The 24251-nt window shown below is 35.2% G+C and overlaps 1 protein-coding gene across 2 annotated transcripts in view; it reads left to right on the plus strand.

The window, feature by feature from the left end:
* The window catches only part of MARCHF1 (membrane associated ring-CH-type finger 1), an 853816-nt gene that overhangs the window by 194287 nt on the left and 635278 nt on the right, over positions 1–24251 (plus strand). The gene's annotated exons all lie outside the window — the stretch shown is intronic.

The raw sequence follows: 24251 nt of genomic DNA on the forward strand, positions 1-24251 counted from the left end.
GATATGGGGGGTAGTGGTACAAAGATTAGTAAAAAAATGAATCATGTTCTCAAAGAACTTAGAGTTAACGGAGTATTAAGAAAATACGTTTCCTTTAAAGTCAGCACAATTTTCAGATGTGTACGTTGGTGCATTAGAGTTTAGTATAACAATTCATTTAAGAATTTCTGAAATACTGGGGAGCCTGGGTGGCTCTGTCGGTTAACGTCCGACTTCGGCTGGGTCATGATCTTTTTGGTGGTTCGTGGGTTCAAGCTTCGCGTCGGGCTCTGTGCTGACAGCTCAGCGCCTGGAGCGTGCTTTGGATTCTGTGTCTCCCTCTCTCTCTGCTCCTCCCCCACTCACGCTCTGTCTCTCTCTCTCATAAATAAACATTAAAAAAAAAGAATTTCTGAAATACTAAAATTTGAATTTTATTATTTGATATCAAATGGTTAAAACTGTGCTTTTCTCCTTTCTTATGAAAGCCTATTAAATGCTCATAGAACATGGCCTTAACATTTTGATATTAATTAATAGTATCCTGCTAAATTTTACTGTAGAATGACAGCATATAATTAAGAGATGTAGACTGTGAGTGTGAAAAGTTAATTAACTGCAAGATTTTGACAGACACCAGGTAATTAAAAATTAAAATGAAAATAGTTTTTTAAAAAATTTAATTACACTTTATTTCATATTATGATGCTAAGAAAAGTGAAAGGGGATGTTTTCCATTAGCTAGATTTGTTCATCCATCATGGTATTTCTCACATTATGCTCCCAATGAAGTCGTAATGCTCTTCCCACCTGCAGTGCCCTTAATCTGTTTCTGAAAGTAATTTTAGAAATTAGAATACTGCTGTGGCATTAAAGTTTAATACTTCATTGGCATCATAGGCAGGAACTGCTAAAAGAAAAAACCCCTACAAAATTGAAACTAAAATTATATTTCTTACCTTGTTCTCTTTTCACAAAGAAGTGGAACTTGTGTGTAATACAGTCATGAGGGCAAATAATTTAATTTATGACTCACTATAATGCTCTAGGAGCATTAGCTATTCCTTATTATGTCTTGATCTCAGTTTCCTGATATTTTGATTTTATTGATGATTCTGACTGATGTTGCCTAATTTTAAAAGAGCACATTCTTGTGAACCATGGATCATGATCATCAGGATCTTTAAATGGGCTTTAGTCTAGTGTATACTGAAATCTTTAGACCACTGACACCACTAATTTAGAACTTCTGAACACAAAAATGGGACTTCTTGGGTATGTGAACAAGAACCATTTGCTTTTTAAAGACAAATTATTACACGGTTCTCAGTTTGGAGGGTCAGATGACGAACACTGGACTTCTGGCCTGAATGTTACATGTCTTCTTAGAGGACTTTAGTGGACAAGTGCTAGAAGATTCATGATAGCATTTATTTATTCACCAAATATTTATAGAGTGTTTACTATGTGATGATGATTCTAACACTGAACATGAAATAATGAGGAGACATGGTGACTGCCCTCATAGAACATTCATTAGATTGTCAGTACTTAGGTGGAAAGAAGCCATCTTGATGCATGAAGTGAAATTCTTTATTCTATTGAAAAAAAGTGTGTTGAGGTATCTTCCCTCTATCTTTCACAGAAACTCAATTTTTTTCTAGAAACTCTTCATAAGGAAAGCTTATTTTAAAAAGTGTTGAGTGGAGGGGCACCTGGGTGGCTCAGTCAGTTGAGCGTCCGACTTCGGCTCAGGTCATGATCTCACAGTTCATGAGTTCGAGCCCTGCGTCAGGCTCTGTGCTGACAGCTCAGAGCCTGGAGCCTGCTTCAGAGTCTGTGTCTCCCTCTCTCTCTGCCCCTCCCCAGCTTGCACTCTGTCTCTCCCTGTCTCAAAAATAAATAAACATTAAAAAAAAAGTGTTGAGTGGAAGATAGCAGTTTATGCCCCTAGTGTAGGCCAGTGTTCTGAGTAACTTAGGGAGGACAGAGGAGCTCTTAATATGCCTAGAGTTGAATCCACCTTTACCAACTTTATTAAGTGTTTTGTATGTTAAAATTCTGTAGTTTATTACATTTTAAAGCATTAGTTGGCTTTAGGGGAAAATGTGAAGAAATACAATATTATACATACTAATTTGTAAACTGAAATAATTTTTAGAGAAATCCTGTTAGTTTTTAGTAATCACATTGCTTATAATCATTGTGAACTTACTGCAATGTCCGTTTTCTCCCTCATATTTACTTAATGGTGTAGTTATTTTTTACTTTTTTTTTTTACCATTGGTTTATTTTTATTTAGGTTTATTAAATTTTTACTTTTTTATATTCTACCATTGTGTTGTTTTCTCCTACCAGTTCCTCCAAGTAATCTCAAAAACAATTCCTGAGTCATAATTATAATAAGAATAGTAACATGGTGTTATATTATACATAATGTTCATTGTGAACAGGTTTAAGTAAAAATATAGAATATGAATATTCATCTGTTAGTGTGATCACAGTTATTTCAAAGAAACCCATTTAAGTATGGGGCAAATAGGAAGCATAATCATCACTCCTTTGGTTTATGGTAATCCATTTGCCTTAACTTTGTAATACAGTACCTATTATATAACTATATCAAATAGTGATTTTCAGAACAAGTACAAAATTGCATTTTCAGTATAAACTTGATTAATTCTGTAATAGTATATAGAGAAGGGACAGACCTTAGAGTCATTGTGCAAAATTGCACTTCTGAAAGCAAAAATAACATAAATAACACTATTTCCAGCAAATTTGTAGAAACAGTTACAGAGGTAATTACCAATATTATACTCAGTAGAACAAGTTATTGGTGAAATTTCTTTGTTAAGTAATACTACTCAGTGCCACACTACATTAGTGATACACATTGTAGAAAAGTAATTACTTTTTAATATGTATTCTGACAGACACATGATTTTATAACTGGATTAATCAACTGATGTGCAGATGAAGACTCAGCTCTTGGCATACATGAAACAGAGCATGAGGGAGAAGTGTTCGGTGGTTAATTCAGCTCTGCCTATATGAGGATTAAGAAAGGACATATTTACTTTGAAGCAAAAAGATTTTGCATTGAATTTTAATCCACGCTCTGAGTCTTGATTATATTGCATATTGAGGGAAACAGTGAAAAATTACTATTATGGGGGCTCCTGAGTGGCTCAGTAGCTTAAACGCCAACTTGGGCTCAGGTCATGATCTCAAGGCTTGTGAGTACAAGCCCTTCATGGGGCTCTGGGCTGACAGCTCAGAGCCTACAGCCTGCTTTGGATTCAGTGTCTCCCTCTTTCTCTCTGCTCCTTCCCTGCTTGTGCGCGTGTTTTCTCTCTCTCTCTCTCTCTTTTAAAAATAAGTAAATAAACTTAAAAATATTAAGAAAAATTGTTAAAAAATTACTATTAACTAATCACCAGCACCAAATATTATTCTTTTTGATATGCTAAGAGAACTATATAACTTTGCTTGTCAACTCTGAGGTCAGCTGACCATTGAGGATAAAGACAATTTGCCAGGTTTTGGAAAGAAAATAAAATCAAAACAATAAAAAACTGTTGCTTATTGATACCAAACAGAAGACAAGTTCTGTGATTTCAAGGGACGTGCCTAAGTAACTATCTTAGTAATGTACCTCAGACACATAAAAACCTGAACCCATGCTTCAAGGCTGAAGAAGTAAGATATCTTATTATATGGAAATATCAGGATTTCATGGGAAGATGAAATTCAGTGATTAAGAATTGAACACTCTCCTGATAATCATTCTAAAAATTTTTCCTTTGAGAAGGTATTTTTTATATATACTTGGACATATGTAAGACTCACAACAAAATGTAGCAAAAGCATGGAGAACCAATTCCCAGGACTGTAGGCAGAAGTCAGATTTGAATTCCATGCACTGTCCTTTTTCCTAAAATAAAACTCTCGGCCTACTAGTTTTGAATATGCCTTGCTCTCTGACTTTGCTTCTGGAGTGCTGGAAATGGACGTTAAAGAGAAAACGTTAATGATTTTTGAATCCATACTGAATCTGAATATTCTGAACGCCTTTATAGTGCCAAAAATGATTGCCATTTTCAGTAATTTATGGTAGATATTTTTAATATCTCGAATCAAAGAGTTAGAACAGATATGGGAACTGATAGGGCATACAAACTCTTGACCATCAAGGAAGTTGAGTATATCTATGATGGCGAAAATAATCATAAACAATATAATTCTTATCATTATATGAAACAATTGTGACTAGTTGATTTTAAAAGACTGTGCATTATTTTTATTGGTAAACATTGTATTAATTTATTTTTAAATTTACCTATAATTGAGATCCACATTGTCAAGCACTCAAGCAGGTCCTAACATTAGCAACCATTGCAGCTGCTAGATGGGTCTGTCGGGGCTTCCATCAGTAATCCAGTGAGGAGACAATAAGGCCAAACAATTACTCCACACAGAACAACAGGCAGCATGATCTTCATGTCCATATCAATTCCTGATGTGGGCCCACGTAGGTATTATATTCACAGCTGCATCACAGCCTAGGAGCTCAAGAAGTCCCTGACTCATAAAGGAACTTCTTTAAACCTGCTCATTCTCCACTTCAGACAGGGCCATTATCCATATCCTGGTCAAGAAGCCAATCTTGTCTCTGACCCAGAGGAGATGCTTTCTTTACTACCCGGGATATTCCCAGGAGACGAGGGAGAACTTTATTATTCTAGAATAGAAGCAAATCTGTACCTTGACCCACAGCAGGTTTGCAAATGTCCTTAAGCAAAACTGTCAAAGCCCTTTGCTCAGGTGTATGGAAATACCAGAACTATGGTGAGTGTTCCTCAATGCACATACACACAAGTACCCATAAATGGTGGTCAGATGCTGAGAGCTTGAATAAGATTAGAAGTTGACCTGCACTTACACTAAATGCTGATTGCTTTAGTCACGGTTTAAGAAAATTTGAAACCATCCCTAATCATTTGTTTAAAGTTTATTTATTTTGAGAGAAAGCGAGAGGAAGAGAGAGGGAGAGAGAGAATCCCAGCAACCTCCACACTGTCATTGCAGAGCCCAATGCAAGGCTCAGTATCCTAAACCCTGAGATCATGACCTGAGCTGAAATCAAGACTCAGATGCTCAACCCGACTGTCACCCAGGTTCACCCTCCAATAATTTTTAATAAAAATTTACTTATATATTCTTTTATAAACACAAAACCTGCTTTTGGCACAGTTGGATGACCTATGCTCAAGCCTTTGGATAAATTCTCCCTCCTAGCACTGAGATTTAGCCACATACCTTCAAGGCCCTGTCCACAGGAAAGATATTGGAGAATATCTCTTTTATTATAAGAAGCTGATAATATCTAACTAAATGGTAAGAGATAAGAATGAACTCTTCTGAGATCTTTAATTTATCTAAAACCTAAGAGTCCTTAAATAGCTCAGCATTGCTCTGAGGCTTTTATTCTTGTGAGCCTCCTGTACTAAGAAAGTCCTTTTATAAAGGCATAGATCTGAGAAAATCTTAGTTTTTAATTAGAAGTAAAAGAGCTCTTCTTCTTCTTAGATGATACTGTTTCTTGTTTTAAGAAGGATCTGACAGTAGAGGCAGATGAGGCAAAAAAGCTTCCCTCCAAACAAGTATTCAATAAATGGAACTGGCCCATAGAGTTGATCACTGCTTGAATGACAGTTGATAGCAAGAAGTTAGGAGTGAGCAAAGTATCTTTTCTCAGAATTTCATACAACTGGGTCACATAGAGCCTGGCTAACAATGATACAAATTCTTTCAGGATGGCAGGTGTTTGAAGGGAGAGCCATATACAAATATGACAATCAATTGAAGCAATTTTTCTATCCTTGAGGAGATCCTGAACATGAGTTAAGCACATTATTCACCTTGGTGGTTTTGGGGTTTCAGGATTACTCCATGTTTTCAAAGATTATTGAAAGCAGGAATCAACATTTGTTCTATTAAGCTTTCAGCTAAAATAACAGACTGTTGTAGGGAAATGTAGATATGGCCTAAAATTTTTTTAATTAAAAATTTTTAAATGTTTTATTTTTTGAGAGAGAGAAAGAGAGAGAGAGAGTTTGAGCGGAAGAGGGGCAGAAAAAGAGGGAGACACAGCTGTCAGCCCAGAGCCTGACACGGGGCTTGAACTCACGAGCTGTGAGATCATGACCTGAGCTGAAATTGAACACTTAACTGACTGAACCACCTAGGCACTCCTTAATTTTTTATTTTTTTATTTTTTTGTAACTAGCCCTACTATCTTCTGTAATATAGAAAGAATTTTAGTGTTTATTTTTCCTGAAAGTAAGTGACTTATTTTTATAAGTCATCTGGGTATATTCTCACCTGAATGAGGTGGTGTATCTCCCCAGACACACCAAAATACAAATGTATTTGTATCTCCCCAGAGTTAGTAGCAACAATTTGTGTAACTAGCTCTTCCTTTTAGAAGAAATGAGTCTCAAGTGATATGAAAGCAAGCATGAAATTTAATTGTAGAAATACAATGCTTTTCAACAATCCTTATGTCTCTAAACACTTAATGTTATTTCAGAGGATAGGTGGTTCTGTAGTAAAACATGTTGTCCTAATACATGGCAACATTACATAAGACCTCTTTACTTAGAGATTGAGTAACCTTGGAAAGAAATTTTCCTAATGAGGTTATTTAATATGGTAATTACAATATTTTTGTTATTTAAATAAAAGCTAAGTTCAATAAAGTAAGCATTCACCCAAATGCCTTATGGGTGCCATATGTTTGTCACATAATATCAGCGTTAGAGCCTTAATCAAACTAATTTAGTATGCTAATGCAACATAAAGTAAATCCAAACAGAAGTAAGCCTCAGAGTAGGGATTTATCTGGTATTTTTGCTTATTCTTAACAAACATCCTGGTTATCTAAATATAATTCTTAAAGAATTCATGAGGGCAACAAAATTTGTTTAGAATGACTTATACTGTTTAATACCAATATTATTTTTAAGTTTTAGTTTGCTTTTTAATTTTATTTTGTACTTGTGGTAAAATACACATAAGATTTACATTCTAACCATTTTTATCTGTACAGTTCAGTGATGTTGAGTACTCTCACTTGTTTTGCTATGATCACCACTATTCATGCACAGAACTCTTACCTTGCTACACCAGCATTTTTATACAACACACTCTATGCTAGTTTGGGTATTAGTATCCAGTTCATAATCACTAAGAAGCTTGGGCTATCTCCCAGACATTGTGGCTAGCTTAAGGCAAAAGGAACAGTGTGGTTCAGGCTCCATTCTCTCTTGTGTGTTCAAATGGTCAGCTCGACATCCATTATTGCTTCCAGGGCCATACTGCCAAGGGAGTAATGTTTGATTATGTCTGTGCTTAAGCATATAAATGTATACTGAGTTTTAATTTTTTAATGTTTATTTATTTTTGGGAGAGAGAGAGAGAGTGAGCGAGCTCACGTGAGCGAGGGAGGGGCAGAGAGAGCGGGAGACACAGAATCTGAAACAGGCTCCAGGCTCTGAGCTGTCAGCACAGAACCTGACATGGGGCTCGAACCCATGAACCGAGATCATGATCTGAGCCAAAGTTGACTGCTTAACCTACTGAGCCACCCAGGTGTCCCATTCTATACTGAGTTTTAAACCAGCTCATTTCTGTGGAAGGTTTTGCTTTCTATCAGTAGGCTAGGCAAACTTCTGGTTGCTGTTTAGCATGGTATAACTTTTTTCATTGCTTTCTTCAGGGCAGATTGTATCCTCCTGTGTATGTAGCTTAACAATGATTGTGTAACTGTTGGTAGAAAGGAAAAGCAACTTTCTCTTTGTTGTAAAAGCTAAAAGTTGATTCCCAATCAGCAAATAGGTAATAGGGAAAGGCTGAAAAAAAGTTTGTAGTAAAAGCATATAGATTATATTCACTGGAGATGTAATTTTTTTCAGTTTATTTAAAATCAAATCTTGCGAGTTTATACAATCAGTGGGTGGTGGCGAGAGACAGAAACTGTAAATGGAAAACTAAACAGTTTAAGAGAAAAGTAGAAAATCCAAGTGATTTACAACAAGGCACACAGAAATTTGTTTTCAGAGAGAATATTGTGTTGTTGAATAAACGAGCTTTACATTTTAGTAAGTCTTTGCTCTGCTGTACTAAGCAAATACCTATTTCTGAACCTCAGTTTTTCCATTCCTAATGGTTTCCCATTACTCTCAGAAAAAATGTCCAGACTTCATACCTGACTTTCAAGATTCCCCAACAACTGGTGGGAACCTTCTATGAAGGAACCTCTTCTTGGAGCACTCTTTCTTGCCACTTCTTTCTTCCTCCTCCAGTTGGCTGACAACCAGTAACTTTCTTTCCTGCCTCTGTTTAAATGTCACTTTCTTGTGAAGGTAATTTTTACCCTCCTCCACACTTGACTTAATCCCCCTGGTATATGCTGTCATAAAACCATGAACTTTATTTCTCATGAAGTTCACTGCACTTTATTTAAATCAACGTGATGATTGGCTTTCTTCTCTGCTATATTTTATATTCTATGATGGCAGTTACTTGTAATCTTGTCAGTGCTCCATCACCCAGCACAATGTCTGGCTTATGGCATCAGCCTGGAATAGTTTTGGCTCCAAAAGTTAAAGGTATAAATGTAAAAAGTGTGACAGGAAATGTGTTGAAAGAAAGCAGGATATTTCCTTTGTAACCTTGGAGTAAGAAGGCTTTTCTAACTCTGATTCAAATCTGAGAAGACTGAAAGAAAAGATTGATGGTTTTGACCACGTAAAAATCAGAAACTTGTACATAGCAAGAAATACCATAAGCAAAGCAAAAAGGCAGATGATAAACTGGGGAAAAGATTTTCTACTCTTATGACAGACAAAGTGTTGTAAGGAAATAGAACAGCCTCTCAGTGGATCAGAGAACAAAGCATTTGACCAAAGAATTCTTTGATGTATTTCTCATACACAGTATTGGGAAAGTTCAAGGGTTGATAATACACTTTTTTGGTGAAGCTGTGGGGAAACAGGCTCTCTCCTATCTTCATGATAGGAGATGTTTGAACATACCCTATAGAGGATAACAACATGTCAATAAATCTTAAAGTTGTAAATTGACTCAGTTATCTCCTTTTGAGTGTTTAATTTAGAGATGAATCATACAATTGAAGAATGACATGGTGCTGAGTTATTCATCTTAACCTTGTTTTTAGTAACGAAGGATTTGAAATAAACCAACTGTCCATCAGTAGGTCACACGTTAAATAATTTATGGTGCATCCCTATAATAAAGTATTATGGATGGAGAATGGAGAAGCTCTCTGTGTTGCAAAATGGGCAGGTTTCCAAGTTTAATGGTTTAAAATAAAGTTTCAAAATTGTATGTACAGTATAGCATGTTATCTTAAGTATCAAAAGGGGTAACTCTGTCCTTTCATATTTGACTATTTTGTGTATATCATCTCTAGAAGAATATAAGAAAATAATAAGTGTGATTACCTAGAGTGAATGGGGAGCCACTGGGTGGATGGGAACAGGGTGAGTTTTCAATGTATACTGCTCTAACTTTTGTAGTTTTTGGGCCTTGAAGTTATATTACCTATTAAAATTCAGTAATAAAACAATTACAGAGAGGAAAATGTTGAAGTTTTAAAAATATTAAATATGAACAAAGTATAAGAAGTAGCATTTATTTATACCAGACAGAGGGAAGCTAAAGCTAAATTGGTAATAGTCTTCAAGCTTAAACTCTCTGGCTCAAAAATGAGGGATTTAGACCTTGATCTCTTGGTCACTTCAGAAAATTCTGAGGCCTTATCATTTGTCATGAAGGATTTTTATAAGAACCCTTTAGAAGTGTTGTATTCGGGCATTCTCTATCTCATTTAAAATAGCATGAATCAGTGTGGGCTTAAAATTTCAAAGGAAAGATACGATGTTGGATTGGGGAGAATTTCAAATTATCCATTTCTGATAACAGCAGTCTTGACTTATACATGTTGGGCACTGCTGTGTAGTTGACTTTGAGATCTTCCTCTTTGTTTAATTGAAATTGATGTATTTAATTAAAAATCACATTTATAGTTATTGAAGAGTTTATAGTAGTACAAAAATATATAAAGTTAGAAAAATGACTCCAACTTCAGCTCTAGTCTGCAAAGGTAATTATGATATTGTAACTGTTGTTTCTTGCACAAACGTTTTTATAAATCTACATGTATCTACTAAAAATGTCTGCATATTATATGTTATGGAAATACACAAAAAAGGAAGAAAGGGAAGAAGGAAGGAAGGAGGGAAGGAAGGAAAAAAGAAGGAAAGAAGAGAGGTTTTCTTTGCAGAAGAAATGAGCTTACGTAATTCTTTGCAAGTTGCTTTTCTCACGTATACATATGGCTTGTTTAACTTTCCTGATACCTGTACATCTACCTCAGAAGATATGTTTATGAGATTTTAGCTTTTTGAAATTTATTAATATATTATTTGTACCTTAAAGTGTCTGATTTCATTTTTGCAGGTGTTGTATGGGAACACTCATAGGTTAAAAATGTTGTTATATATCTACCAGTAAAATTGATGCTTATATGTATGATATTTATATATATCAGTATACATACATATTGTGTGAGATTATTTGATGAATATGAGCTTACTCATGTAGACTGGAGCTCCATGAAGGCAAAGATTGTACCTGTTTTTTGCTCATCATTTTATCTCTACCTCTGAGCCTAATTTTTGGCACGTACTAAGGCCCAAAACTATATCAGCTGTGTACCTGAGCTATAATTCCGTGGTAGAGAATAGATGGCCAAATGAAAGACCTTCAGTTTGAGGGCACAGAAGAGGTATTGTAAGATAGTTCTGAGATCTTACAAAATAAAATCTCTAAATAAAATCACTTTAAAGATATTTCTTTCCATGGTAGTTTTTTTTTCAATATATGAAGTTTATTGTCAAATTGGTTTCCATACAACACCCAGTGCTTATCCCAAAAGGTGCCCCCTCAATACCCATCAACCACCCTCCCCTCCCTCCCACCCCCCATCAACCCTCAGTTTGTTCTCAGTTTTTAAGAGTCTCTTATGCTTTGGCTCTCTCCCACTCTAACCTCTTTTTTTTTTTTCCTTCCCCTCTCCCATGGGTTTCTGTTAAGTTTCTCAGCATCCACATAAGAGTGAAAACATATGGTATCTGTCTTTCTCTGTATGGCTTATTTCACTTAGCATCACACTCTCCAGTTCCATCCATGTTGCTACAAAGGGCTATATTTCATTCTTTCTCATTGCCACGTGGTACTCCATTGTGTATATAAACCACAATTTCTTTATCCATTCATCAGTTGATGGACATTTAGGCTCTTTCCATAATTTGGCTATTGTTGAGAGTGCTGCTGTAAACATTGGGGTACAAGTGCCCCTATGTATCAGTACTCCTGTATCCCTTGGGTCAATTCCTAGCAGTGCTATTGCTGGGCCATAGAGTAGGTCTTTTTTTAATTTTTTGAGGAACCTCCACACTGTTTTCCAGAGTGGCTGCATCCATGGTAGTTTTTAAATGAAGTTCCTAGGATGAACAGTGCTAAATTATGATGCTTCTTTGGGAAGGTGATTATAATTTTCATACCATCAAGTGGATGTACTAAATGCCACTTAGAACATGACAATACAGTCTTAACTCAAAGGTTTTCTGTAAATAAAATAGATTATTTTTCCTTAGATTTGTCAACTTCTTTATACACTGCTTAACACAATTCACAAAGTACTATTAGTTTCAAGTTCTCTTTAAATTAATGTATTTTAGCTATAGACTATGCCACAGCTTCTTGAAATTCTATTTGTAGCATCACATTACAAATTCCCTGAATGTAAACAGAATTCAATCATTTGCCAGCATCAGCTTGCTTTCTTGGTACTCAATCATGCATACCCCTTACAAAAGATGGTAAGTGTTGTATAATTAAGACTTTAGGTAAAAGGTATGTTTGCCCTTCTTTTTGTCTGAAACTCATTCAAATGGACCAAAGAACAAAATTCACAGATAAACATTCCATTGGTAATGAAATGCTTAGTAGCTGCAAAACGCTAAGAAGGTAATCATGAAAGTAATTATTCTACCAAATCAGTTCCCTTTAAATATCTGTTCATTTCCCTAGAGGGCACTGTGCAGTGGGAGACTGGCTCAGATTAATAAGATTGAGTGAAGGAAAGGTAATGTAGAGAGGATCATAATATATGATATATATGAATATATATCTTACTTTATATACCACACCATATGTATGGTGCATGTGTGCATGTGTGTGTGTGCTGTGTACATATGTGTGTGATATACACATAAATGTGTATACCAAAGTGATACAGAAGAGATACACAAGACCATGTTGGAAGCTAACATTGAAGGTTGAGTAGGAGTTAACTATTCAAAGAAGGAGGCTAATGTATTCTAGGGAGAGGAAATGCCCAAGCAAATGCTTTGTGGAGACAAAGTTGGTGGGTGTGAGGACCTAAGGAAGGCATAGGTGGCTGATATGGGAGAGGAGAAGGGGATTTAGCTTTATGAGAGCTTGCAGACCAATTTTTGTTTTACCCTAAGAGCAATGGGACTCTAGCAAGGAATTTTAAGTAAGAAAATGAGATGATGCGAATTTTACTTTGAGAATATTTCTTTGGCTGCAGAATTAAAAACAAGTTTTAGGGAGGCAAGTGGTATCTAGAACGGATACAAGTAGTCCAGGAAGAAGAATATTACATGGTTCAGGTGAGAGATGATGGGTTAGACCAGTGCAGTGGAAACAGAGGTGGTAAATGGACATTGCAATTCAAATGGCATTTGTCCCTTAAAGACTAAATTCTACATTAAAGTTCATCATTACTAATTAATTACTTACTAAATAGTAGTATTTTGTCAGTAAGCTTTAGAATGACTTGTAAGCCTAACTTATCCCCTGTGGATTAGGGTGAGTTACGGATACCTACATATTTGTTGTCTTAATGTAAGTAAAATGTTTGCTGTCTGCTTAAAGATGATATATCATGGTCTCTTTTGTTACATAAGCTAAAATGAAGAAAAATTATGCCAGCTATCATATTTTAATAAAACTTAAACCTCAAACTTAATTTTATGGTTACTAAATACTATATAATTTTCATAGTCAATGTAACCCTGAATTATAATTTAATAATTGTTAGATGGACACTAAATGGACAGCTAGAATAGTATCAGATTGTAATTTCATATGATTGACCTTCTTGAAAGGTTAGTTGAGCCAATCTTCAATTTTACAAACTCTTATGTAAAAGTTCAAATGAGAAACATTCTTCATCTCTTCTTCAAATTTAACACATGTGGAATTTATCTAATCTATTTATCTAATATAATCTATTTATTACATCTAATAAAATTCTTCCCAGAACAGAAGCTGTAATTCAACATAAATTCTTAACAAAAATGAATATATATGCCTAATCATGAAATTTTTGACAACTATACTTCAGAAAAACTTCATTTGTCTTTTTTTTAAAATATGAGATTTATTGTCAAACTGGTTTCCATACAACACCCAGTGCTCATCCCCACAGGTGCCCTCCTCAATACCCATCACTCACCCTCCCTTCCCTCCCACCCCCCATCAACCCTCAGTTTATTCTGTTTATTCTCAGCCAAACCATAAGAGGCTCTCTCCCTCTCTAACTTTTTTTTCCCCCTTCCCCTGCCCCATGGTCTTCTGTCAAGTTCCTCAGGATCCACATAAGAGTGAAAACATATGGTATCTGTTTTTCTCTATATGACTCATTTCACTTAGCATTACACTCTCCAGTTCCATCCACGTTGCTACAAAAGGCCATATTTCATTCTTTCTCATTGCCATGTAGTATTCCATTATACATATAAACCACAACTTCTTTATCCATTCATCAGTTGATGGACATTTAGGCTCTTTCCATAATTTGGCTATTGTTAAAGTGCTGCTATAAACATTGGGGTAAAGTGCCCCTATGTATCAGCACTCCTGTATCCCTTGGGTAAATTCCTAGCAGTGCTATTGCTGGGTCGTAGGGTAGATCTATTTAAAAAAATTTTTTTTAATGTTTATTTATTTTTGACAGAGAGACAGAGTATGAGCAGGGGAGTGGCAGAGACAGAGGGAGACACAGAATCCAAAGCAGGCTCCAGGCTCTGAGCTGTCAGAACAGAGCCCGACGTGGGGCTCGAACCCATAGACCACGAGATCATGACCTGAGCTGAATTCAACGCTCAACCAACTAAGCCACCCAGGCGCACCAGGGTAGATCTATTTTTAATTTTTTGAGGAACCTCCACACTGTTTTCCAGAGTGGCAACACCAGTTTGCATTCCCACCAACAGTGCAACAGGGTTCCTGTTTCTCTACATCCTCTCCAGCATCTATACTCTCCTGATTTGTTCATTTTAGCCACACTGACTGGCGTGAGGTGATATCTCAGTGTGGTTTTGATATGTATTTCCCTGATGATCAGTGACATTGAGCATTGTTTCATGTGTCTGTTGGCCATCTGGATGTCTTTTTTGGAAAAGTGTTCATGTTTTCTGACCATTTCTTCACTGGATTATTTGTTTTTAGGGGTGTGGAGTTTGGTGAGTTCTTTGTAGATTTTGGATACTAGCCCTTTGTCTGATATGTCATTTGCAAATATCTTTTCTCATTCCGTCAGTTGCCTTTTAGTTTTGTTCATTGTTACCTTTGCAAAGTAATATTGAAGAAGACCAAAGTGGGAGGCATCACAATCCCAGACTTTAGTCTCTACTACAAAGCTGTAATCATCAAGACAGCATGGTATTGGCACTAAAACAGACACATAGACCAATGGAATAGAACAGACACTCCAGAATTGGACCCACAAAAGTATGGCCAACTAATCTTTGACAAAGCAGGAAAGAATATCCAATGGAAAAAAGACAGTCTCTTTAACAAATGGTGCTGGGAGAACTGGACAGCAACGTGCAGAAGAATGAAACTAGACCACTTTCTTACACCATTCACAAAAATAAACTCAAAATGGATAAAGGACCTGAATGAGAGACAGGAAACCATCAAAACCCTAGAGGAGAGAGCAGGAAAAAACCTCTCTGACCTCAACTGCAGCAATTCCTTACTTGACATATCTCCAAAGGCAAGGGAATTTAAAGCAAAAATGAACTACTGGGACCTCATGAAGATAAAAAACTTGTCTTTTTATTTCAGTGCTCTTATTATTAAAGGTGTGACCTTTTTCAGCCTTCTGTGATTTCAGTCAAGAAAGAGTTATTCAGCACTTATGATGTAAAAATACTCATCATTGTTGGAGATTCAGTGGTGAATGAAGCAAAACACTCGACATGGAGAGTTTTACCATCTAGTATGGAGTTATGTTTTGTTGGTCTGTCCTTACTGTAAACAATCAGCCAGTATTCAAATTTTCCTTCCACTGGAATTTACTGAAATATTCTTAGGTTAAACAAAACTTTCTCCTCAGTACTTTTCCCATCTTGTTTAGTCTTTTTATAGGTTATAGAGCATCTAATTGTTTTTATGCAAATCAAAATTTTCTTTTGAGAGGAAAAAAAATCTCCTAGAGATTTTACTAGATGGAGAGTAATTAACTGCCAGTGAGAAGACATATTAATAGTATCTTATAAAAAGGACATTTGTCATAATAGCCTTTCAGAATACATGTGTAAAGTTTTCTCATTAAAGGGTCCTTTACAGCATGTGTATATGTGTGCATGCGTACATGCGTACATGTGTGCATGTGTTTTAATTTCAGGCAGCGAATTCTTATGGTGGCCTTTTATGTTTTCCCCTAAAGTTAATTAGGAACATTGTATTTTTCAATGGTTTCTGTACCACTTTGGTGACATATTGTGACTTTGAAACTATTCAACATTATTATACAGTGTACTATTTCATAATTTATATAAACTTGCTGCTTTTTTCCTTTATTTGTTCAAGTGTTACTTTTTTCCCTGTGAACATGGCTATGAGAAATTAATGCCCAAAGAACTTATGATACAGGACTAATGAAAAGTATTGCTTATTAATTATTCATAATTTTAGCTTAGGTTTAGGAAGAGTTTACTATGGGCAGGACCCTGCTGACTGATTTTCCTAAAAATTAGTTTTATCGAATCCTAGAAGGAAGAGGCTGTGACTTTGTCCTTGCCCCATCACCTGCTGCTTCCACCCCCTGTGGTTATGCACCTGCTAGCCAGTGGTTGAAACCGCTTGTGCCGCCAAGAGTCTCTGACAGGTCGTGCCAGGAGGAGAATGTGTTCTCTTTCTAAACCACACCATCAGCCAGTTTAGAAGAAGTTGGTACTCTGTGCTTTTCTTCTCTGTGAACTGAGGCCCTGAACTTACTGTCTAGATATCATCATGTTACCCTGAAAAAAAAAAAAGCCAACAAACAGTGGTGATGCCAGATTTTTCACTTCGTGGAAGAAATGGTTCTTCTGTTTGTAATTTTCATTTTCCCTAGGCTTGACGTATGATTATTGTCTTACAGCATTTTTTCCACCCAGAGCCATCTTTCTTTCTTTAACTCCTGTAGTTAAATGTACCAGTTGTTTTTAAATGTCAAAATTTCATTATTATTTGGCATAAATCTTCATTTTAAAAGAGAAAACGCTAACCTTCCAAACATGATGTACTACTTAAAATTGTAGCAGTGTTTAAATTTTCATATACAGAATGGTACCACCAGTAATCAGTGGATGGCACAGAACACACATCACTTAATACTTGAGCTCCTCATGTGTGATGCAAAGTACGTAAATAATTATAATTGTTTTTCTGTTATCTCATTAATTCAGACTGTTAAAGGGGATAGATAAGGAAACCTCAGAGATGTATGTATCCATCTTGAACTCTTTCCTGCAGCGAGGCTGGCTTATCTGCCTTCTTTCAGAGAACCTGATCTCTCTGGACTTTGCTCTTACTCGTCCACCTTCCTTTTATCTATCCCTCAGTTTGACCTCTGCGTTAAGAGACCCCTTTTTGCCCCCGAGGCTTTCCTATCTACTGTGGCTGTATCGGCGGGGGGTAAGGCAACCCCAAGTCAAAGGTATCTTGTATAAACACTTTATCCCTTTGCTAAGAAAACTTTCCACAATAATTACAAGCAAGATAATGCAACTGTATTATATTAGAATGGAGTATTTTAATTTAGAATGGAGTATTTGAATTATGAATGTAATTGGATTCAAGGGTGTATTTTTAGAAAACTGAGGGGTTGATTTGTGAAAAGATCTTCATATCAGTGCCCTGTTTTAGACCCATAAGAAATGTTCTGTGGCATTCCCTTTAGGGAAGATTGTTACACCTGAGGAACTCTGATGATGAAATTACTATTCCTCCATGAATTGTCAATATCATGTAGTGCTGACTTATGATCTGAAGGGGTGCCGGGATTATACTGATAACCATGTTCTGTATCTTTCTTTCTCTCTCTCATGCACAGACACACACACACACACACACACACAAACACACAAATTTGCATGCATGTTAGTGTAGTGTTATACCTGAAATTGTGAAAATTGTAGCTCTTAATTTTATTTAGGTTCAGGATCATCCATTTCTCCTCTTTAAGAAACATAGTCCTTAGTAGGTGTCAATATTGAAACTTGCTTTTGTTAACTCACATCTGGTGCATCTCTGTTCTTCATTAAAAGACCTACCTTATTGGAGGAGAATAAAATAAAAACACAAAACAACCTTGTTCTTAGTTTTACCTTAAGCCTGAAAATGTTTCTATATCAAGTCTCAGGTGTTGGACTGTATTAACTTTGTCCCACAATAATCTCTTTTGGCATTTACAAACCATTCAATTCTTGGTGCTTGGCAATTGCACTATCGGAAGTCAAAGATGTTGGGTTCTATATTCAGTTCTGACCCTTGCTACTGGTGTGATCTTATTAATTTTGTATCTTTAAGTCCTGGTTTTATTACCTACAGAATAATCTCTCTTTTGATCACAAGGAAGTTACTTATGTGAAGTAATTCATACATTTAATAATTTGATTAGGATTTATGAGGAGATTCTATGTGCAGGTACTTTTCCAGATGCTGGAGATAAGCACAGAAGACTAAAGTCCTACTTCTTTTTATCTTTGTTGCAATATACTTGAAACTTAAGTACTACACAAAGGAAAATATTAGAAAAAGTTGTCTAACTTAAGTATGTATTACTTATGTGGCTATTTATACAGTCCAATTAATTAAATTTTTGGTTCCACGAGGTCAGAAACATGCCTTAATTCCATTGTATTCCCTGCAAAATATATATAGCCAAGTACTGACATATAAATCAAATTGAATTTAAGACAAAAATAAAGGAAAATCCAAGAGTGATCTTAAGCATTTAGGAGACCTTATAGTCAGTTACAGAATAGGTTATTTTTCTGAAACTCAGTGTATTTTCTAAGAGAACTATCACTTAGTTATTTATTATGATAGAAGGGCCATAAAGTTAAAGCCCTTACTGGTATTTCTAATGAAGATATGTCTATGAGACAGCAGTGTGAAAAAAAAATTAGCAATGTAAAAATTGACTGTCTTTGTGATTTTTATCCATCTCAGAAAAGCTACACTTGGATTCCTCAGTTCTTATGGCAGATATATATTTTGTTCATAATTTGGTTCTCTGTTGTCATAATCCTATACTTTTGTATCCTTTTTGACCGTAGAGAATTAATTATTTTAGGCCAGTTAAATAGTAGAATTGTTAGTAGTGTTGATATTACTTTAAGTATTATTTAAAAATGGTACAATTTCTTTTTCCTTGAGATATGCATCAGTCTGAACAGAAAAAGAAGTCAGATTGATACCATTAGGTAGTGCTGGGTGGTACTAAAAATTAGAGTGTGTTTTGCTTCTATGTCTGTGCTTATGACTAGCACCAGTGAAAATATTATGGTTAATAGTTCAGTCAAGACCAGGTAGAACATAATTGCATCCCTTTCACTCAACCTTTGGCATTGCTGTGTCAATAGCCAACCATATTTAATCAGGTTCTAAGGTAGTGGGATATGATGAGATATTTTTAGGTCATACTAATACCTGTTGGTATTAAAAAGTCTCTTAAAACTTGGCCTTGAGGGAGTTGGCAAACAGGTCTTTTATATCTTGTCAATAGATTGGTATTTTTAATAAATTTTAATCCTATATCCCAGCAAGTGTAGATTTCCCTTATTGGTGATTGGCTTGAGAAAGAATGATGGATAACTTTGGGGATATTGCTAGTTTATTGAAGCCCACATGAAAATAATTTAGAAAAGGTTATCATATGGCCATTTGAATCAGTTTTCTCCAGAGAAACAGAACCCATAGAGTTGACGTTGTAGTCTTGAGTCTGAAGGTAGTCTGGAGGCAAACTTCCTTCCTCTTTTGGGGATCTCAGTCTCTTCACTGAAGCCCACCCATCCTATCCTATGGATAGGATCTCCTTCACTCATTCTACTGATGTCAGTGTTAATCACATCTAAAAATACCTTAAAGCAAAAGCGAGACTAGTGTTTGAACAGCTAACAGCTAAGATTTGAACTGTGAAACAACTGGGTACTATAGCATAGCCAAATTGACGAATAAAATTAACCATCATAGTGGAGTCTTATGAAGAATGAATTCTAAGCTTTATATTGTTTGGAAAGAAAGAGGTGTAGTAAATACTATGGAGAAGACCAAGATTTTACCATTAGAACTACTAATGTGGGCATGAATGGGAAAATAGGGGAGAAGGTTGTAGGAACCTGTGTCTAGATTTATACCTTGAAGGGTTACATGTTTTTTTTTTCTTTTTTATTATTGAAGTATAGTTGACATACATTTTCTTAGCTTTTATAAATATAAATGATGGAGGATTTTGTGATACCAGTATAGTAATTGCAACGGTACTAATTGCTAATCACATATCCAACACTGATTATCTCATTTCATTTTCACAAATCTAAAGTAGACGCTAATGGGGCCCCTGGGTAGCTCAGTCAGTTAAGCGTCTAACTCTTGGTTTCGGCTCATTTCATGATCTCACGGTTCGTGGGTTCAAGCCCTGCATCAGTCTCTGCACTGTAAGTATCTCTGCTTTGGGATTCTCTCTCTCTTTCTCTCTCTCTCTTTCTCTCTCTCTCTCTCTCTCTCTTTCTCTCTCTCTCTGCCACTTCCCAGCTCGTGTGTGCGCACACTCTTTCTCTCTCAAAATGAATAAATACTTTAAAAAATAAAGTGGAAGCCAGTATTGTCTCTACCACAAAGATGAGAAAATTGATGCCCAGTTGGGTTGAGACTTGTACTAGCTTATGGAGGTATTAAAAAGTAGAGTGGGGATAATTATTGCATGTTTCCAGGATTTTCTGCACCCAACATAGTTTAAAATAAGTCCTGAATGAAAAGCTGTACAGTTTTTAGTCCTTTCATACACTGTCTAGTTGGACCCAGAGTATGTTATAGACAATTTATATAAGGAAACAACCCCTTTCCTCCAGATTATAAACATCTAGCTATTAATGCTTTTAAAAAGATATGATTCTTTCTTCCTCCTTAATAATTGCCAGAATTTGCTTTTCTGACAAGATTTTCTATGAATACTGTGGGTATTAGTACAGCTATGCAACTCGGTGCTATTGTTAAGTAGTGTATCTATTTTTAAAGAAATATATTATAACAACTAAGATCACTTTGAGTTTGACCTCTAACTTGTGGAGAAAAGTTAAGCCTTATAAGCTTCATAAAAACACTTCGCTACTGATGTTTCATGCCACCTTGAGAGTGAATGCCTGGAGAAACAATCTTAACAGATCCAGTAATAAGGTTGAGTTTGTTCTGCCGGCCTTTCTAATCCTTTACCCTCCTCACCTTATGCTCTTGGCTGCAGTCACTGTCTGTTTTCTGAACGCCATCATTTTGGATTTCTGACGCCTAACACAGTATCTGGTGCACAGTGCTTAATAAATCTAGAAAAGAAGAAAGGAAGTTAGGAAGGAATGAATATTCATTAGAAACATTTACTTTTTGAGCTCTGTATTTACTTCACTTTGATCTATTCCTTTATTCATTATATAACACTCTTTTACTTGTGTAGTTGACAAACCAGGAGCTGAAAGCCTATAGAAAATTTGTTAGTGTTCATGCAGGTGATTATGCAGTCATTTCAGCCCTCCCCCTTTATTGTTTTTCTACATCTCTTGCTGTGGGTTTGTCACACATTTTAAAGTCCAAGATTGCACACTTGGATCTCAGCATGTGCTGAACCATGGTGAAAAATGCTTACCTTTGAACTTTTATTTGAACGCAGAAAGTAATATTGACTAGCATTTTCTAATGGACAGTTATAGAAAGTTGATCAGCACTGTAATACTGAATAATTTCTACAGAGTAATTAATTACCTTTTTAAATATTTCTCCAGAAATATTACCTAACCCTAGAATGACACTTGGTATAAACTTCAGGAATATGTGTTAAAGATCAGAAAAGATAGACATTGCATATGTGATTCTTTTAATCTAATAATTTTATCTGCTATTGTAAAAGTAATCTGTATTGATGATATTCAGATCAAAGAGTCAACCTCATTCAGCTTTAGTTTGAAACTTATAATGAGAAGAATCAGTCCTAGTAAGATGCATTTTCATAAAATTGGGTAGCCAGTATTACAGCCAAATGTTAATTTTGTTTGTTCTCATTTAAGTCCAATCATATTTGCCATTAGTTTTTTTTTTTTAGTATAGACTTCAAGAGCAAATTGCTTTTCAAGTTAAAAAATTAATCTGTTCTAGAACTTTTATTAAAATTGCTCCCAGAAGTCTAAATGGAGATTTTATTAAATGCAAACCCTAAATATTTGGAAATAAATATTTGACTTATTTCTTACTTGTAACTTGCACATTGTACTTAATCAGTTTCCACTCCATTGGATTTCAATTTTAAGATTTGTGTGAAGTGAAGTGGCATTTAAAAAATTTGAAAAAAATTTAAAAATGTCCTTTATATAATAATCAATCAAACACAAGAATAATGGAACTTTAGGAGAATCATATATAGATATGTTTATCTTAATTTTTGTCCTTTAATTTTCTGTAGAAAGATTCTTATGTGGGGATGGAGATAGTGTAATTGTGCTCCCTGTGTATGTGGTGAAGAGAAAGGGAAAATAAGATAACTTTCTGTGTAATTTGTAACTCACAAAATTATTTTTTCTGTAGTCTAATATTCTTTATAGATATAATTTACAGACTTGGAAGAGGTAATTGACTTCTAACTCAAAAATTTTTTTGTGTACTCTATTGGAGATTCATTATTATTTCTTCAAAAGAATTTGCTAATGCTTATTTTGTATATTGGGAGACGCTGGTAAAGAATAAACTTCTAGTTAGCTCAGTGAGCTTTCAATGTTATGAGAAACACTGGACAAGGTTTGAAGTTTTATACTAATTCCTTATGAGAGAAAAGTAAAAGCCTTCTAGCACTCAGGAAGTGTTACTTTCTAATATTCATCCTGACTCAGCAAGCACTTTAGTGGAATTACCAGAAGGGATACACTGTGTTTGCTGCTTATAAAGTGATTATGCCTCATAAACAAGAATGTGGTTTTCTTGCAGGTTTTTATTTTTATTATATTTGACTAATTTACTTGTCCTCTCTGTTCTAAGGCAGTAGGGAAAAGAATGAAGCCACACAGACGACAAGTCATAGTTCCTTTTCCAAGAGACTAGAGAGAATGAGGAGTGACGGATAAACATGAAGTAGACAAGGAAGGAGCAACTGAGTATGGGGAAATAGAAATGATTAGTATAAAGGTTTCATATTGGACCACAGTGTTTATGTTTGACCTCTTAATACTACGCCTTAGGTATTGATGCATGTTGGAGAGTTTTTGTGATGTAGAGACAATGGAACAGGCCCGATGGACAGAACCAACAGTAAATTCTATTGGATAGAATAGAATATTCTCTGCTCAAGTCAGAATGTCATTTTTAACCAGAGTAGACTAGAAAAAAAACAAATATAGGATTTACTATATCACCATCGTTTTCTTAAACTTATATTTGCATATTGGTTGAGAAATCTCTTAAACAGCAAAGTTTAAAGATTTAATTCATTTTTATATTCTTAGCACTCATTTACAATATAGTGAGGCATTTGAGTGACAGGAAGAGTTTGTACACTGAGGAACTTGAAAATGAGTTTTGTTTTTAAACCATTCTTTAAAAAATATGCATGTTAGCTAACTTGACAATAGATTATATTAAGAAATATACATAAATTCCACCTAGGCTTTGGATTGCAGTATTTGCCTTTCTTTATAAACTTTAGGAAAAAATAATGTACCCTTACTTTTTTTTCCTTTTAATAGTATGATAGTATAACTTTGATAGCATTTCGTATTTTTTAACTATTATTTGCAAGCTAATTATTCCTGGAATCTTCTAATCACTTAATTCACCCAATATGATACAGTATAATAAGTGTTGTGATCATTTGTGGCCATGCATTTTCAAAGCAGGTGGGTGGACGTAAATAGACACATACATATTTATTATATTATTACTCCTTTGTGAGTATTGTTAATGGTGCTTCATTATATAGCCATTTTTCTAAGTCAAGAGTAAATTACGATAATGGAAACATTCAACTTCATAATCACTCTCTCCTCGTACTATTTATGATGGAATTTACAGGCCTTTCAATATTCTCGCTGGAAAGGAGCTATTGAAATAAATGGAAGACGATAAATGTTTACTGAGAGGGCAAAAGCACTGTGAATTGCAAATGCATATGTAAGACATTTTTTTCCTAGTAGGCTAATTATACTCACTATTCAATTAATTGCAATATTTATTGAATGAAAGAATAAGCATTTTAAAACACTGGTTACATTAAAGGATAATTTTTTTTTCCATTTTGGGGTCTATATTAGAAACTAATGATAATTAGGTATATAATTTTAAGTTGATGTCATAAGATTTTCTTTGACATCTTCATTAAGGTATGTACAAGTCATCATAATTATCCATGAACATTTGTAGCCTGTGAACAGGAATCAATTTTTCATGCTAATCTGCACATCCTAATGGCATCCACCCCCTGCGTTCTAGATCACATTTCCTCTCACCTCTTAAATTTGTTCCATAAATTTTAAATCAATTTCTTCCTGCCATTTAGTTAAGTTTTACACGTCCTTCAAAATTCATTGTAAGGGTAATCTCTTCTAGTGTTCTTAGTCAGGTTC

Source organism: Acinonyx jubatus, chromosome B1, assembly GCF_027475565.1.
Source record: "Acinonyx jubatus isolate Ajub_Pintada_27869175 chromosome B1, VMU_Ajub_asm_v1.0, whole genome shotgun sequence".
NCBI lineage: Eukaryota > Metazoa > Chordata > Mammalia > Carnivora > Felidae > Acinonyx > Acinonyx jubatus.